General features: G+C 41.2%; 1 protein-coding gene across 3 annotated transcripts in view; it reads left to right on the top strand.

Annotated features, from left to right (window-relative positions):
* The window catches only part of cyfip1 (cytoplasmic FMR1 interacting protein 1), a 146,284-nt gene that overhangs the window by 29,514 nt on the left and 99,765 nt on the right, over window positions 1-17,005 (top strand). Inside the window, exon 1 of one of the 3 annotated variants that reach the window (XM_069891926.1) lies at window positions 8,853-8,957. The exons of the other annotated variants lie outside the window; for them this stretch is intronic. The gene's annotated coding sequence lies outside the window, so the exon portion shown is untranslated. Of the gene's footprint in view, window positions 1-8,852; window positions 8,958-17,005 lie in introns of those variants that run through there. 3 annotated transcript variants of the gene reach the window in all.

Here is a 17,005-nt window from a genome sequence, read left to right as displayed (position 1 = left end):
CTGTGAAGATCTTGGTCATCTTCTTCCTCTTCTGTGTCTGTATCTGTGTTTGTGTCTTTTCTTTGTGTCTGTGTCTCTTCTATTTTTCATGATGAGCTGCTTGTATCTCTTTGTCGGGCCCTTTCTTGCTGGGCCTCTTGTTGATGGTCCTCCCCTCCTGGGCTGCTTGTCTGTTGTGCTTCCTGACTTTGATCTTTTCGGTCATCCCTCCATTTACCTCTCTCGTCTGTTTCATCGCTCCCTCTTCTGCTGCCTTCTTCGTCCTCCAGCTGAGCGCCCTGGTGTCGGGTGTCCCTCAGCTGTTCGCTCTGTGACAGCCTGCTCCTCTGCTGAGCCCCCGTCCCGCCGGTGTCCTCTTTCTCCTTTGATTGTGCACTGCGCACTTTTGTTTGGCTCCGAGAGCCATTTTTGTAGTCCACTGGCTGGTGGGTCATGATTCTGCAGGGCAGGCACTGAGCTCGATGGTCGGGCGCTCCTCGCTCCACAGCGTCCTGTTCCTTCGAGCAGGTAAGGCCTTCTTTCTTCTCTGGCGACTTTTCTACTTTTTTCCCCAGTTGTTTTTACTTTCTCCTTGGAAGCCATCTTCTCTGTATCTTTATCTTGTATTTCTTATATTTAATTTTTGTTATGCTTTGCTTTTTCCTAACTTTTTTCCTATTTTCCTGGAGAGCTGGTTTTCCCGACTGACCACTACTCCATCATGTGACTCCTCTCGGCCCTGCATGTTGAGGATTTTGATGACACGCTTGTGCTGACTGTGCTCTTGGGTGTCGAGGAGGAAATGTCGGAACTGCTCATACATGTGCTCCTTCTGTAGGATTTTTAAGAAGGAGCTTCATTTGTCAGTTGTGGCGACGTCCAGGACACTGACGACATGCCAGAACTTGGTGTCGTCTGAAACGATTCCCCTGATATGGAACTGTAACTCAGCTAGCTGTAGCCAGTTCCAGAATGGCGGGAGATGCATGCCCACCGCGTTGGTATCGGGTACTGCGACTGTGGATTGCTGCATTCTCGTGTAATCGATGCTGGAATAGTCGGGGTCACCACCATAGCTACTGCTGCAGCAACAATACTGAGTAAAGACACGTCCATACCGCGTGGGGGTGAACCAAAGAATGACTTTATTGGTTTGAATTTTCTGCGTCTCAGCGCTGGCCTGCCCACTTCCGGTGACATACCTGCCAACTTCTGGAAGTGATGTTATCAATTCACGGTGTCGCTCTCCGGCCTGTGGGGTGCCATGTGGAAATAAAGGTCTTCTCAGCCTGCATGGGATGCTAGGTGCGGGCTCCTACTCGGCAGTGAAGTTGGACTGGCCGCGTGTTGTGGCGATTCGGCTCATTTCCTCGTGCGGATTGGGAATATAATACTTACTATCAATGATGAACTTGTATGGAGCTACTGTTACCAGTGTAACATTGACAATATTTTGTCAGCCCTCTCTTCACCCTGGTAAATCATATTTGAAGTTAAAAAAACAAAAGCTGTTTGTTAATTTAACACAGCTGCTAAATTTATCAATTCCCCTGACATTGATAAATGCTTTGTGTTTTGTTTTTGTTCCTAAGGATGTCAGGCCTACTTGATTAAATATTTAGCATTGTCATTTCCTCCAAGGCATCAATTATCCAATCTGAATTGTCTTTCAGAATTCTAAATGCAGTTGTTTTTTTTTTAATCAGTTGACCATGCACATCAACCTCTGTTGTCATGGGTCTGACTCACCACATTGCTAAAAATAAACTTTGAAAGGCAAAAAGGTTTTTACAATTCATTTAGACTTGTATTTCATTAATGTTCCCAATTAGTTTTAATTTCGAGTAAAATCAGCAAGAAATTGATCATTTGATTTGTGATTATATTTTCTTTAGAAAGGAACTTCCAACTAAATTCAAGATGAATTCAATTAATTTTGTAAGCTCAGCGAGTTTATTCCTCCTAATGATAGATATTTTTACAAAGACTGTGTGAAAGATAGCATAAAACATGCAATAAATGGGCTCTACAGTGGCTTCTTAAAATTGAGCCTAAAATATTACCATTTTCAGAATTTTAGTATTGATGAGGGCAGTACAGTTGATGTGCTCTGCATGGGTTTCAATAAAGCTTTTGACATGGCAGATTTGTCCAAAAGGTTAAAGGCCAAGGGACCTAAGGCAAGTTAGCATTTGAGCTGATCTATAGTAATTACAAAAATTAGGCAGTTTTAATCCCCCTAATTCATATTTCCATGTTAATTTCTGTTTAGGTACTCTGGACATTTTGCCCTTCCATTTAAAATAAAAATTCAAATCTATTTATTTAACTCCTTTAAAAAAAACTGTTGGGGTACCAAAATGGGTACCGTTTGGAAGAGATATTGAATTTTTGGAAAAAATATTCATCATTATACAGAAGCTATGTATTTTAATCCCCAAGTATTTAATCCCATTTTTAGGCCATCTGAATTGGGTATTTTGCTGGCAAATCGCATAATCCCCTTATGTAAACGGTGTACCTTCGCTCTTGTCCCAGTTTATGTTATAACCGAGACTCGTCCTTACTCTTCCAATCAGAGATGGAGACTGTAGACTCGGGTTGTGTCAAGTATATCAATACATCATCAGGAAATCTAATTTTGTGTTCCTCATGACTGACTCTGAATCCTTTAAACACATCCCGTTTAATCATCTCTGCAAAAGGTTCAATAACCATTACAAAATAACGTTGGCGATAAGGGGGAACCCCTGTCTACGAGATCTCTGCAAATTAAAGGAGATTGAAGTTTGTCCATTAGTTACCAATTTTGCTTTTGAATTAACATACAATGCTTTAATCCAATTAATAAAGGACTGTCCCAAGTCACATTTATCCAATACCTTAAAAAGGAAATCCCATTCTAGTCTATCAAAGGCCTTTTCTGCATCCAAAGCTACCGCAACACTTAAGTCTCCTCTTATTTGTGCTAAATGAGTGATACTTAGTCATCTCACTACATTATCAGCAGCCAGTCTCTTTTTAACGAAACCCGTTTGATCTGCATTTATTACCTTCGGTAATTATTTATCTTATTTAGCCAAAACATTTGCAACAATTTTATAATCTGCATTCAATAAAGATATTGGTCAATATGAAGCATGTTTTAAAGGATCTCTATCTTTTTTTTGGTAGTACTGAAATAATTGCAGTGGAAAAAGATTCAGGTAACGTGAGTTACTGATGTTACAAGCCCAAAGGACCCTAAACCCAGTTGCAATAGATATTCACCAAGACAAATGGTTACTGCTCAGGAAGATTCTTGTAGGTTTTCAGAGAGAGATGTGTTGTTCCAGGACATCCACAACTGAGGTATTTCCCTCAGTCACCGTAGTGTCTTGCTGATGAAACTTGCCCCATCAGGGTTCTCCAGATGATAACCTCTTTCTTTCAGGTCACCACAGAATTCCTTTCTGTTTCACTTATTCCAAGTGAAACATTAGACAGCCAGTCTTCTCCTCTTGCATGAACCACAAGGGCTGAGACTAGTAGGCCATCTTCCTTATTCGAGCTGCTGTTTCAGTTCCAGCAACTTCTGCTGCTTGACTCTGCGGTCTCTCTCTCTCTCTTATTGACCTGTAATGTACTCATTGCTTCTTTAATTTTTTTTTTGTTTTTTAAAAATATTTTATTTTTAATTTTTCATCATTAAACAAGGAGAACACATCACTGACTGTTACAGAGTATATCAATATCTTCCAACAATCTGCGTATGTGTTTCTTCAGCCACCCCCCCCCCCAGAGAAAGAAGAAAAGGGAAAAAGAAAGAGGCTGGGCGTGACGTCAGCGCTTCCAGTACATATCCATAGAAGCTGTGGAACCATCTCCTTGTATAGCTACTCTTCTTAATCCATCTGTTGGTCAATCTCTTTGACTTTTTATCGGGATATGGCTACATTCATGCTCCCATGTACTTCAGATATGGCTGCCATATTTTAACAAAGGTGCTGTGTCAGTTGCTAAGATTAGACGAAATTTTTTCCATGGGGATACAACTATGCATCTCAGTAATCAACTTGCTGATATGAGGAGAGGAGTCAGACTTCCAGGTCATTGCTTTGCATTTTTTTTGATATGGCCAAAGAGATAAATGCAATTTAAATTTGGTTAATTTGTAGCTCATGTCCATAAGGTTCCCTAGCAGATAAAATGTTGCGTCCAGCGGAAAGATTACCTTCATTATTCTAGTTAGTACCTTGGCCAAATCCTGCTAAAATGGGGTGAGCTTTGCACAGGACCAAGCTGCTCCACTCCACAACTGAAGCACGTTTCTGGCAGCTCTGGTTTTTCCTTGTGGATTTTTTGTGGAGTGAGGTAGAGCTGGTGCAGAAATTTGTATTGGACCAGTCTGTATATGGAGTTGATAACTGTTGTCACACTGTCTTTTTACCAATCTGACCAATATTTTGTGTCAATTGTGATCCCCAGGTCTGGCTCCCATCTCTCTCTTGACCTGTGCAGCCCCTGTTTGGGGCTTTCACCTTGGAGTTACCATGTACATTCTTGATATAAATTTGGGTGTGTTTCCTTGTTGAAGCAATCCTTCAACTTCACTAGGTGTAGGTGGGGTTATTGTAGGGCCCACCTGTCCCTTAGGAATGATCTTAATTGGAGGAAACTGAAAGGTCACATAAGACCAATCATATTTGCTCTTTAGCTGCTTGAAGGACACAAGCTGTCTCCCCTCGTAGCAGCTCTCAATATGTCAGAACCCCAGTCAATGCCAAATCTCCAAGATTCTGTTGCCCTTGTTCACGGGCTTCAATTCATTTTGAGTCAGTGGTGCCTCAGGTGATATTTCCACTTTCTTTCCAATACATTCATTGATCTCGTGTCAGATTTTAATCAGATTTTCAGTATGGGTCTATTTTTTTTTGTTATTAATTTAATGTTCTATTTGTATATGAAATTCTTTGCTGTCCTCTTCCCCCATTGCCTGCATTCCCATTTGCACCTAAGTGGGTGGTTCCCCTTCCTCAAAGAAGGAACCTCGACTAAGCTGCTAGGTAATATTTCTTAAAAATCATGCAACCTTAGGCCCCCCCCAACTGTAGTCCCATGTCATTTTTTTCTTCAAGGCTATTCTGGGTATTTTACCATTCCAAATGAATTTCCTCATGTTTCCATTCAGTGACTTAAAAAAAAAATTGTGGCAATGGAATTGGGGTCCTGGCATCACCTTCATCTTTTTGTAGTTGACCCTTCCCATTAAAGTGGTGGGCAGATCCCTCCATCTCATTAAGTCACCTTAAATCTTCTTAAGCATGGGTTGAGTTTGTACAGATTTTTCATGTTTCTATCAATCTTGATGCCTAGATATTTTATAGCTCCTGCCTGCCAACTGAAATTGCTGTTTCTTTGGTATTCTTCGTGGTCACATTTATTCAGTGGGATGATATTGCTTTTTACTATTGCTTTGTAGCCCAGTATTGTGCCATGGACCTCCCAGTACGGAAAGCAACTTTGACAAAGGCCCGGCTGGGTCTGTCATTGACCCACTTTGAATCCCTTTATCACTGGATCTTTCCTGATGACCTTTGCCAATGGTTCATTTGCCAGGACGAACAGCCCTGGAGACAGAGGACAGCCCTGCCTGCTGGACCTTCTGAGGGGGAATGTTGGGGATGTTTGTCCATTCGTACTGACTTTTGCCCATGGTTCGTCATACATTGATTTTATCCAATTAGCAAACATTTGTCCCATTCCAAATTTTTCCAGAACTTTAAACAGAAAGGGCCATTTTAGCCGATCAAAGACCTTTCCTGCAACTAGGAAGACTATTATACTTGGCCAAATGTAGAATATTAAATAGTCTGCTTAAGTTGTTGGCAAAGGGCTTCTTCCTGATGAAACCCACTTGGTCTGGATTTATCACTTTGGGAAGGTATCGACCCAGCCTATTTGGCCAATGTCGTGGCTATTATTTTGTAATCTGTATTTAATAGTGAGATAGGTCTGTACGAGGATGTCTTTGATGGGTCCCTGTTCTTTTTAGGCGTCACCACAATGATGGATATTGAGAAAGACTCCATGAGAATCCGCGTCTCCGCCACCTGGTTCACTACCCCATTAACAATGGTATCAATAGGTCTTTGAATTCCGTATAAATCTCAGGGAGGGAAGCCATTCTCTCCAGGAGACTTGTTTGTTAAGTTCCCAAGGCCCGTTCAGTCTCCTCACTGGAAAGTGGGGCATCTTATTCCGACCAGTCCTCCTGGACCAGTCTCGGCAGCTCAATCCCCGCCAAGAGCTCCTCAATTTTATTGATGTTTCTTGGCACCTTGGATTTGTACAATTTCTCGTAACAAGTTTTGAAGATGACATTTATTTTTTCTTTGATTGTGTGTTACTGAGTCTGGCCCAGACTGAACCCCATTAATCATCCTTAAAGTTTCCTCTGCTCTCAGTTGCCATGCCAGTATTTTCTGTTTTTTCGCCTAGCTCATAATATGTTTGCTTGGATCGCAAGAGTGTTTTTTCCACACTGTACGTTTGCAGTGTTGTATTTAAATTCCTTGTTTTCCAATTCCATATATTTCTCATTCAATCCCAGGATTTGATATTCTTTTTCTAATTTTGTGATCTGTTCCAATGTCTATGTCAGTCAGTGTTTTTTTTTAATACTTTTGGTATATGAAATGATTTTCCCCCTTGGTTAGGCCTCTAGTGTGTCTCAGATTTTAAAAAATATTATTAGTTGAGGGGCAATTTGTTTCATAAAACAGAGCAATTTGAACCTTATAAATGTGCGGAAGTCTGGGTTTTTCAACAGCGTAGTATTAAGGCGCCACCTATGTGCATTTGCTTGTTTTTCAGGCATTGTTAACAGTGAGTAATCTGATGCTAGCTTTGCTAAATATTCTGATTCAAACACTCTGCTTTCCAACCGGGCAGACATCAGAAAATAATTCTGGTGTGAGAGTCAAGGGGCTTCAAGTAAAAGGAGTAGTACCTAGCCTATGGGTTCCTCTGTCTCCATATGTCTTATCAAATTTAATTCTTTCATAAAGGTTTTTGCTGCCTAGGACCTTATCAATGTCTTTGTTGTCTTATTTAGAATATGGTCCAGGCAAAAGTTTATATCTCCTACAATTAATATGTTCTGTTTACCCTCTGCAACTCCTAGGAAAGCATTTTCCATGAACTGCTCGTCAAAGTTTGGTGCATAGAGATTTAGCAGTGTCCTTAGTTCTGAATATAACTGGCAGTGAACCATTACAAATCTCCCGGCTGGGTCTGTAGTTCCACCACTCACCACCACCAGGACCCTTTTATGTACTAAAATGGCTACCTCCATAGCCTTAGAACTGAAGGAGGAAGAGAATACCTGCCCCATCCAGTCCTTTTTAAGTTTATCATGTTCCCTATTTGTCAAGTGCATTTCCTGTAGGAAATGGATATTGAGAAAGACTCCATGAGAATCCGCGTCTCCGCCACCTGGTGAGCCAAGACCCAACTTCCTTTTTATAAGGTCATTTAAGTCATTCACATTGATGCTAATAAATTTGATAGTCTTATTTATTTGTGTTCTATATCTTTTCACCTTTACAGCACCCTCATTTGTTTGTCTTGAATGGTGCCCTCCTCACACCCTTTTGTTGTTCATGGTCTCTCCATGCCGACGTCAACACCAGCCACAAAGAGGGAAAAAAAGAATTAAAAAAATAAACATGAGAAAAACTTAATCTCCCCCCCCTCCCCAACCATAGACAAGCCGAGGTAAAATAAAATAAACCTTCAAAAACCCCGGTATATCAAAGTTAGCAAGCAAAACATTCCAAATATTTCCATCTTCTGTTTTGGCGCCTCTCCTCTTTGCTCCTGTGCCATCTCCCCTCCAACTTCGAGTTTCCTCATGTTCCATTTTCTCTCTTGCCAGTCTATGTTGTAGCCTTGAGTAGCCTCAAGGCTACTGAGTTGCAATTTATACATTTTTCAACAAAAATTATATAACCCTCCATTCCCTCTGATCATTGCAAAACTTTGTCAAAACCCTGGCTACTTTGTTCAAAAATATCCTCAATTGCCTTAGTTGTTTTTGTGAGTCAATAATTGTAAGACTGTAATGAACCCCCTTTGTTCCATACCTTCTCAGGCATTCTATTCCTTCAGGGGGTTCGATTCAGCCTGTGTTCTTGCAGGCTTACATACTTTCTGGTAGCTCCCAGGCACAAAACCTAGTGTCCTGTGGTTCCTTGAAATGTTTCTTCTCTCCACCCAGTAGTATGATTTTCAGGATCGCGCACTCTGCACCCCCCCCCCTCCCCCGTCTCCCTTGATTGGGTCATTGCTGCCCTTAGCACTGTCTCCTGGTCCTGGCTGCTAGCAAACTGGATCAGAACTAGCTTTGACCATTGATTTGGGGCGGGGCAGGGTCTGAATGTTTGATGGGCCTTTTCTATGGCTGGGGAGCTCTGAATTGCTTCCTTCCTAACACTTCAGGGATCCTGTGTTCAAAGAACTCCACCGAGTCCTTCCTTTCCTCCCCCTCTTTCAGGCCCAATAGTCTAATGTTATTGCGCTGATTGTAATTTTCCAGATATTCCAACTAATCTATCAGCTGTTTTTATCGACCCATGCGTCAGCTGTGTTTTCTGCTCTTTCTTGTCTATCTGGACGTCCTCCATTTTGTCTTCCAGGGCCCCATCATGATTTGTCAGATTCCCAAATGAAGTTCGCAGGCCCTCTGAGATCTCTTTTAGTCTGGGGTCCAGTTGTTGCTCCAGTCTTCTGATTGAGTCCCTAGTGACCGCACCGCTGCCAGAACATCTTAATTGGGTAATCCAATGCCGCAGGCTTCGTCCTCGCGCCTTCAATGCTAGGCCCCGCTGGTCACCAGCGTCAAATGAGTTTTCACTCGATGTTTCTGCCGCTTTTAGCCGGTCCCGATCTTCTGTCGCCTGCTTCTTGCTGTTCCTGCCCATCTTGCTTCAGCGTTGGTAAGTTTAATTTCTATTTATTGACATTGTTTTCCTTATTTTCGAGGCTTTTAGATGGGAACTCTCTGGACACATCCTTTCAGCTTTCCAGCATCACGTGACTCTCGCTTCTTTAATTTCTAACTGATCAATGGGATAATTTATTTCCAAAGATAGTACAGGCAAATGTATTTGAGTTAAATAATCATCAATTTTATTATCATCTTTTAAGGATTCAAAACTATACATTTTTGAGTAGAAATCCTGAAAAGAGTCATTTATCTGCTGTGATTTATAACTAATATAAATGAGACTTTTCTGGAGAGCATTTATAGTTCTATAAGTTTGTTCCATTTTCAGTTGCCATGCTAATTCTTTGTATTCTTTCACCTAGTTCATAATATCTTTGTTTAGTTCTTATTATCGATTTTTCTGTTCTATAAGTCTGCATAGTATTACATTGAAGTTTTTAATTAATTAATAACCTTTATCTTCTGAGTCTTGATTATGCAAACCTTTTTCCATATCTTTTATCTCACATTCAAGTTTATCCATTTCTATCATATATTCTTTCTTTATGTTGGAAGTAAAATTTATAATTTCCCCCCTCAAATATCTTTTCAGTGCATCCCAAATCATAAATTTGTCAGTTACTGAACGCAGATAGATCTCACAACACAAGTGAATTTGCTCACGTACAAAAGTACAGAAATCTAAAAGCAAACTATTTAATCTCCATCTATAAATTGGCTTTTCCGTATCATGCATTTCAGTATGCATCAATAAAGGTGAATGGTCAGAATTCATGCTTTATAGTCGGCCTGAATCACTCTACCTTAAAGTTGTGCTGAAAGTATGAGTCATGTTGGTTTGAATAAAAAGAATAGTCCCTATCTGTTGGGTGCAGTCTCTGCCATATTTCTACTAGATTCAAATCTTTCATCAAAGTTATGGTTGTTTTTGCTGCTCTGCTTCTATTAGTTCCTCTTGAAGGTCTATCTAATAATGGATCTAAACAGAAATTAAAGTCTACTCTTACTACTATATTCTCATGAGCATTCACTAAATTTAATAAAGTATCCTCTATAAGCTTGTGATCTGTAGGTGCATAGATATTCAAAAGGGTCCATAGTCAGACTAAATTTGACAATAAACAATAACAAACCGGCCTGCTGGATTTGTCTCAATAAGTTGGATATCAACTGGAAGATTTTTATTAAATAAAATGGCTACCCCTCTTGACTTTGAATGAAATGAATGGGATGCAACATAGCCAACCCATTCCCTTTTCAGCTTTAAATGTCCTTTTCTATCAGATGCATTTCTTGTAAAAAGGCTAAGTCTACAGCCTTCTTTTTGATATGTGCTAATATTTTCTTCCATTTAATGTAACCATTAATCCCATTTATATTAAAATTTAAGAGTTGTATCGATTTACTCATTGCTGTATAGTTCACCTCTAGTTCCATCACCCTGTCTCCTGAACCTCCACCAAGCAATCAAATATCCCTGCGTCCTTCGCGCTTGATCCCCGCCCTTCTGAATTTAAAAATAAAAAGGAAGAATATGAATAAAAAAATTAAAAAAATATAGTGCTAAATAGGTTAACATTAATCAGAATATACAAAAAGAAGAAACCCCCCCCCCCCCCCCCATAGCATTGCTAACATAAGCAACAATAACATCCTCCCTTGTGCAGGCCATGACCGAGGTCGCATGAATCAGCGGTGGTCAGCAACCTCCTTCATCTCTCCCCACCCCCCTGAAAAAACAATATATATGAAAAATAAAGTGCAAAATTGTTGTTAAACTCCATCTCAAATAGGTAAGTCCACAACACCAAAAAAATCTTTCTTCATCTTCAAGGTTTTCAGCCTGTTTGTTGATTTGGCAAGGCTTGATGATTGGAGAAAAATCTGGTTTATCCGTTTGGGAGAAAAATCTTCAAGGTTGCTGGGTGTCTTAGAAAAGAATGATATCCTTTCTCCCACAGGGTCTTTTTCATAGGGTTAAATAATTTCCTTTGTTTTAAAATATTTTCACTGATGTAAGGATAAAATAAAATTTTACTCCCCTGGTATTTGAGTGGCCCTTGTCTTTGATGAGCTTGCTGTGCAGCTATTCTCAATACTTTTTCTATATCCTGATAATGCAGAAATATCACCAATACTGAACACAGGTTTTGATCAAGAGGAGGTGTAGGTCGAAGGGCTCTATTAGCTCTTTCAATTTCACCCTCAAAATTCTTTTAGCCCAGTACTTTACATTATCCACTTTTGCAAAAATTGTGGCATATCTTCTTTCACCCCTTCTATCAAACCCACAATCTTAATATTATTCTTTCTGCTATAATTTTCTAAAACATCAATTTTTTTTTGGCACAAATAAAGCAGTCTCATTATTCTTCATATGTGATATTCTGCCTTTAACTTCCTCCATATCTTTCAATTTATTCACTTTATGTTTATTCATAACTTCAGTTATTTTGATTTTCATATCTACTTTCAAACTTCTAATCTCCTTGAATATATCCACATTATTCGCTTCCCTGGGTATAGTTGATAATGCATCTGCATCTTCTCCTTGATCACCGTCAGAAGAGGAACTTTCTGACTCCGGCTCTGATTTGGACAGACCTGGCTGACTTCGGTGCAATCCTCCTGTTTCACTGGGTGCGCGCACTTCATTGCGGCGGCAGAAGAGGCTGCTCACTTGTCTCTGGGGTAGCTGAAACGCCAGCCCCCGGCTCCAGAGTCGGTTCAGGCCTCGTCATTCTTTTCTTGTCGTCATAGTGTTGCACAGGTAAGTCGGTTGTGATGGGCAAATGATTGGAGTATCTTTAGAGGCAAGATTTACGAGCATTTAAGAAGCATGGTCTTATCAAGGATAATCAAGATAACTATGAGAGGCAGGTCATGCCTTAAGTGGCTACAAGGATTCTGAATTGATCACTCACAGAAGGCAAAGGTTGGTTGTAGATGGAGTATATTCTGCTTGTAAGTTTGTGACAAGTAGTTTTCTACAGGGATGGATAATGTATCTGCATCTTCTCCTTGATCACTGTCAGAAGAGGAACTTTCCCCCATGTTTGTGAGTAAGTGGGTATATTCAAAGTTAATTTTAAGGAGTTTTCATGTAAGTTGCATTGATTTTAAAGTACCTTTTAAACAGACTTTCAGCAGGGTTTGGATTCAATGTCCTAACTCCACGTCATCATGTGATGTCTCCCCTTTTAAATATCTCTTTGATTGCCCCGATGATGAGTTCCAGGCACCCACCATTCGTTGTGATTTTTAAAAAATAAACGTCTGATATATCCCCAAAATTTTCCTCCACTCACAATAAATGGATATTCTTTGGTATTGGCCTTTGCTGCCCTTGGGGGGACGGGGTGGGGAGGGGGGTGAACGGCTGGTTGTCTACTCTCATAGTCTTATATACAGTACCTCTATTTTTGTCGCCTCTTATCTTTAGCTCACTCACCTTTCTTCATAAGACATTCTCCAATCCAGGTAGCATCCTATAAATCTCCTTTGCACCTTCTCCAAATATTCCATTTTCTTCCTAGGCAACCAGAACTGAACTCATTACTCAGAGTTCTGTAGATCTGGAAAGTTACCTCTCGGCTCTAGAACTCATCCCCTGACTAATGGCCAGCGCACCATGTGCCTTCGTCATCACACTGAGCTTGTACGGTAACCTTGAGGGATCGATGGATGTGGGCCCCAAGATCTTTCTGTTTCTCCAAATTGCCGAGAAATCTTCCATTAACCATATACTCTACCTTCGTTCGATCTTCTACAGGGGATCACTTTACACCTTTCGAGATTGAACTTCATCTGCTACTTCTTCGCCCAATTCTACATCCATTCTATAAAGAGCAGAGGTCCCAGAATCCATCCCGCAGAAAACTACTTGTCACAAATTTACAAGTAGAATATACTCCATCTACAACCAACCTTTGCCTTCTGTGAGTGATCAATTCAGAAACCTTGTAGCCACTTAAGGCATGACCTGCCTCTCATAGTTATCTTGATTATCCTTGATAAGACCATGCTTCTTAAATGCTCGTAAATCTTGCCTCTAAAGATACTCCAATCATTTGCCCATCACAACTGACTGGTTTATAATGCCCAGGATTACCTCTATTAGCTTTCTTGAACAATGGAACAACATTTGTCATACTCCAATCCTCCGGTATCACTCATGTGGTCAAGAAGGATGGAGAGATTGTCATCTCTTCTCTTGCTTCCTGTAGTAATCTGGGATATATCCTTTCTGGGCCCAATGATATATCTATCCAAATATTTTTCAGAATCTCCAGTTGTTACTTTTTCCTTAACTTTGACACCCCTTGAATTCATCAAGGTCTCTCTCCCTGGTGAGGCAAAGCATTAATTGAGGAACTTTCCTATCTCCTGTGCTTCAATATATGTTTTCCTCTTCATCCCTGAATAGTTCTACTCTTAGTCTAGTCTTCCTCCTGTTCTTTACGCATGTGTAAAATACCTTGGGATTTTCTTTGATCTGACTGGCTAAGACCTTCTCATATTTCCTTCTAGCTCTCAAGTTCCTTTCTGGCTACCTTATTCTCAATAGCTCTGTCTGCTTCCTAAACCTTAAGGAAGTTTTCTTCTTCCTCTTGAAAAGTGTTCAACATCTCGTAAACCATGGTTACGCTTTCCTACCATCCTGTCCCTGTCTCAGAGAATAAATCTTGATTGCGTTTTCCTACCATCCTCTCCCTGTCTCAATGAATAAACATATTCAGAACCTCATGCAAATGGTCTCTGAACAACCTCCATGTTTCTGCTGTGCATTTCTCTCAGAACATCTGTTCTGTTAATGCACTAAGCTCCTACCTAATTAGACTTCCCAATTAAATAATTTCCCATATTGTCTGCTCTTCATAGTTAAGCTTAAGGTCAGGGAGATGTGGTAACTGAAATGCTCACCCTTGCTAATCAAGAATTTATCAGTCTCTGTCTTAAATACACTCCATGACCTAGTTTGCACAACAGCCTGTGGCAACAAATTCCACCGATTTACCACACTCTGGCTGAAGAAATTCTTATACATTTCTGTTGTAAGCAGACACCCTTCAATCCTGAAGTTATACCGTCTTATCCTAGACTATCCCACCATGGGACACAACCTTTCTGCATCTACTCTGACCATGTCTTTCAACATTTAAAATGTTTCAGTGAGATTCCCCCCCACCTCCATTCTCCAAAATTCCAATGAATACAGGTCAAGTGCTGTCAAGTGCTCCTGATATGATAACCTAATCATTCCTGGAATCATCCTCGTCATATTTCAGATTTATTGTGAGAGTACATACATGACATCATATACAACCCTGAGGTTCTTTATCCTGCGGGCGTGACGGAATTTCCACCAATTGGTAGTGCAAAAAATAAACTGTACACAGTGTATGCATGTAAACAAATAAAGAACTGTAAACAGATAATGAATGTAAACAAAGTGCAATACAGAGAGAATTTCAAAAAAGTTAATAAAGTGCACAAGTAAGAGTCCTTAAATAAGTCCCTGAGTTTGTCATTGCGGAGTCTGATGGTGTTCCTTAACCTGGTGGTGTGAGTCTTGTGGCATCTATACCTCTTTCCTGATGGCAGCAGAGTGTGTGCTGAGTGGTGTGGGTCTTTGATGATTGCTGCTGCTCTCCAATGGTTGTGTTCTCTGTAGATGCACACCATAGTGGGGAGGGTTTTGCCCGTGATGTCCTGGGCTGTGGCCACGACCTTTTGGAGGGCTTTACGCTCAGGGGTATTGGTGTCCTCATACCAAACTGTGTTGGATCTGTAGAAATTTGTCAGGTTGTCTGGTGTCATACCAAACCTCCGCCAACTCCTGTGGAAGTAGAGGCGCTGATGTGCTTTCTTCATGATGCCATTAGTGTGTTGGATCTAGGAAATATCTTCTAAGATAGTGATTCCCAAGAACTTGTATTTGCTCACCCGCTCCGCCTCTGATCCCCCAAGGATCACTGGATTATATACCTCTGGCTTTCCTTTTCTGAAGTTTATAATCAGCTCCTTAGTTTTGGTGTCATTTTTGAGTGCAAGGTTGTTGTTAGTGCACCATTCAGCCAAATTTTCAATCTCCAACCTGTCTGCTCACTCATCCCCTTCCTTTATACAACCCACTACCGAGGTTTTTTTGTCAAATTTGTAGATGATGTTATTGTCGTACCGAGCCATACAGTCGTAGGTATAAAGTGAGTAGAGTAAGGGGTGAAAAAATACAGCCTTCTGGTGCTCCGTTCCTGAATCTCCTTTCAACATTCTCCGGGGTTTTCAGATCTTTTCTTAAATGAGGAGCCCAAACTTGCTCACATTACTCTGAGATGTCTCACCCGTGCCTTATAAACCCTCAACATCACACCCCTGCTCTTGTATTCTATTCCTGTTGAAATGAATACCAGCATTGCATTTGCTGCCTTCACAACTGTCTCAAAGTGCAAGCTTGCCTTCAGGCTATCCTGCACATGAACACCCAGATTTCTTTGGATCTGGATATTTTCACTCTTTTCCCCCTTTTAAAAAATAGTCTGCCTGTTTTCTCTACCAAAGTGTGTGGTCATACATTTTCTAATATTATCTTTCATTTGCCACTTCATTCCATTCTCCTAATCTGACACAAAGATTGGAGTGTTGTGGATAGTGTAGAATGTTGTCGTAGGTTTTAGCAGGATAGAGACACGATGCAGAGTTGGGCAGAAAAGTGGCAGATGGTGTTTAATATGGATAAGTGTGAAGTGATGCATTTTAGAGGGTCAAACTTGAAGGTGAAGAACATGGTTAATGGTAATGGTGTGGGGTCCATATCCAAAGATTATCAAGGCTGCTGCACAGGTTGATATGGTAGTTAGGAAGGCTTGTGGTATGCGGACCTTCGTTAGTTGGGGATTGAATTCTAAGCCTGTATGGTTTATAAAATTCTGGTTTGACCACATTTGGAATATTGTTTTCAATTCTGGTCGTCTTATTATAGGAAGGATGTGGAAGAAATGGAGAGAGCAGAGAGATTTACCAGGATGTTGCCTGGATTGGAGAACATGTCCTATGAGGCAAGGTTAGCAGAGCTCAAGCTTTTTCTTTTGAGCGAAGAAGGATGAGAGGTGACTTAATAGAGGTTTACCTGATTATGAGAGGCATAGATAGGGTGGGCAGCCAGCTCCTTTTGGCCAGTGCAAGAGTTGCAAACATTAATGTACAAATTGAGTGTAAGAAAGTTTAGAGCAGACTTGAGGAGTAAGTTAATTTTGTACAGAGAGTAGTGGGTACCTGGAATTCATTGCCAGGGTTGGTGGTGGAGGCTGGTACAGTAGAAACATTTAAAAGACAGACACATCGATGAAAGATAGAGGGCTGGGGGGGGGGGGGGTTAGCGGTTGGGAAGATCTTGGTTTTTTGATCTGTTTATTTTGGTCAGCACAACATTGTGGGCCAAGGGCCTGTACTGTGCTGTTTAATGTTCTAATATAGTGGTTCCCAAACTTTTTCAAGCTGCCACTCACTTAGCCTCTAGGCCACATCCCAAGCGCCCCCCTCCCCATACAATGGGGAGGGGGGGTTTAGTGGTGGCGCTGAGAGGGACGGGGTGGGTTTTCCGCAGCGCTGAGAGGGGTGGGGTGGGTTTGCCGCAGCGCTGAGAGGGGTGGGGGTGGGTTTGTGGTGGCGCTGAGTGGGGGGGAGTAGAGGAGGCGGCAGGTGGGTAGTGATGTCAGTACAACGCGGTAGCCAGTGAGACCAGCTCTCGCGAGAACGCCTTGTCGCCATATATTTTGCTCGCTACTGCCACCTTGAGTATAGCCAGAAAATTACTGCACTGGCTTCTTTAAACTTTGCAGCAGACTGAATAATAACAAGACTGAAGGTTTAGAACACCCCCCTTTTCCCTCATCGCCTCCTTGGATCTTTCCATCGCCTCCTTGGATCTTTCCATCGCCTCCTTGGATCTTTCCATCGCCTCCTTGGATCTTTCCATCGCCTCCTTGGATCTTTCCATCGCCTCCTTGGATCTTTCCATCGCCTCCTTGGATCTTT

Source organism: Narcine bancroftii, chromosome 7 (assembly GCF_036971445.1).
Source record: "Narcine bancroftii isolate sNarBan1 chromosome 7, sNarBan1.hap1, whole genome shotgun sequence".
Classification (NCBI taxonomy): domain Eukaryota; kingdom Metazoa; phylum Chordata; class Chondrichthyes; order Torpediniformes; family Narcinidae; genus Narcine; species Narcine bancroftii.
This window is presented reverse-complemented; position numbering and strand designations above follow the sequence as displayed.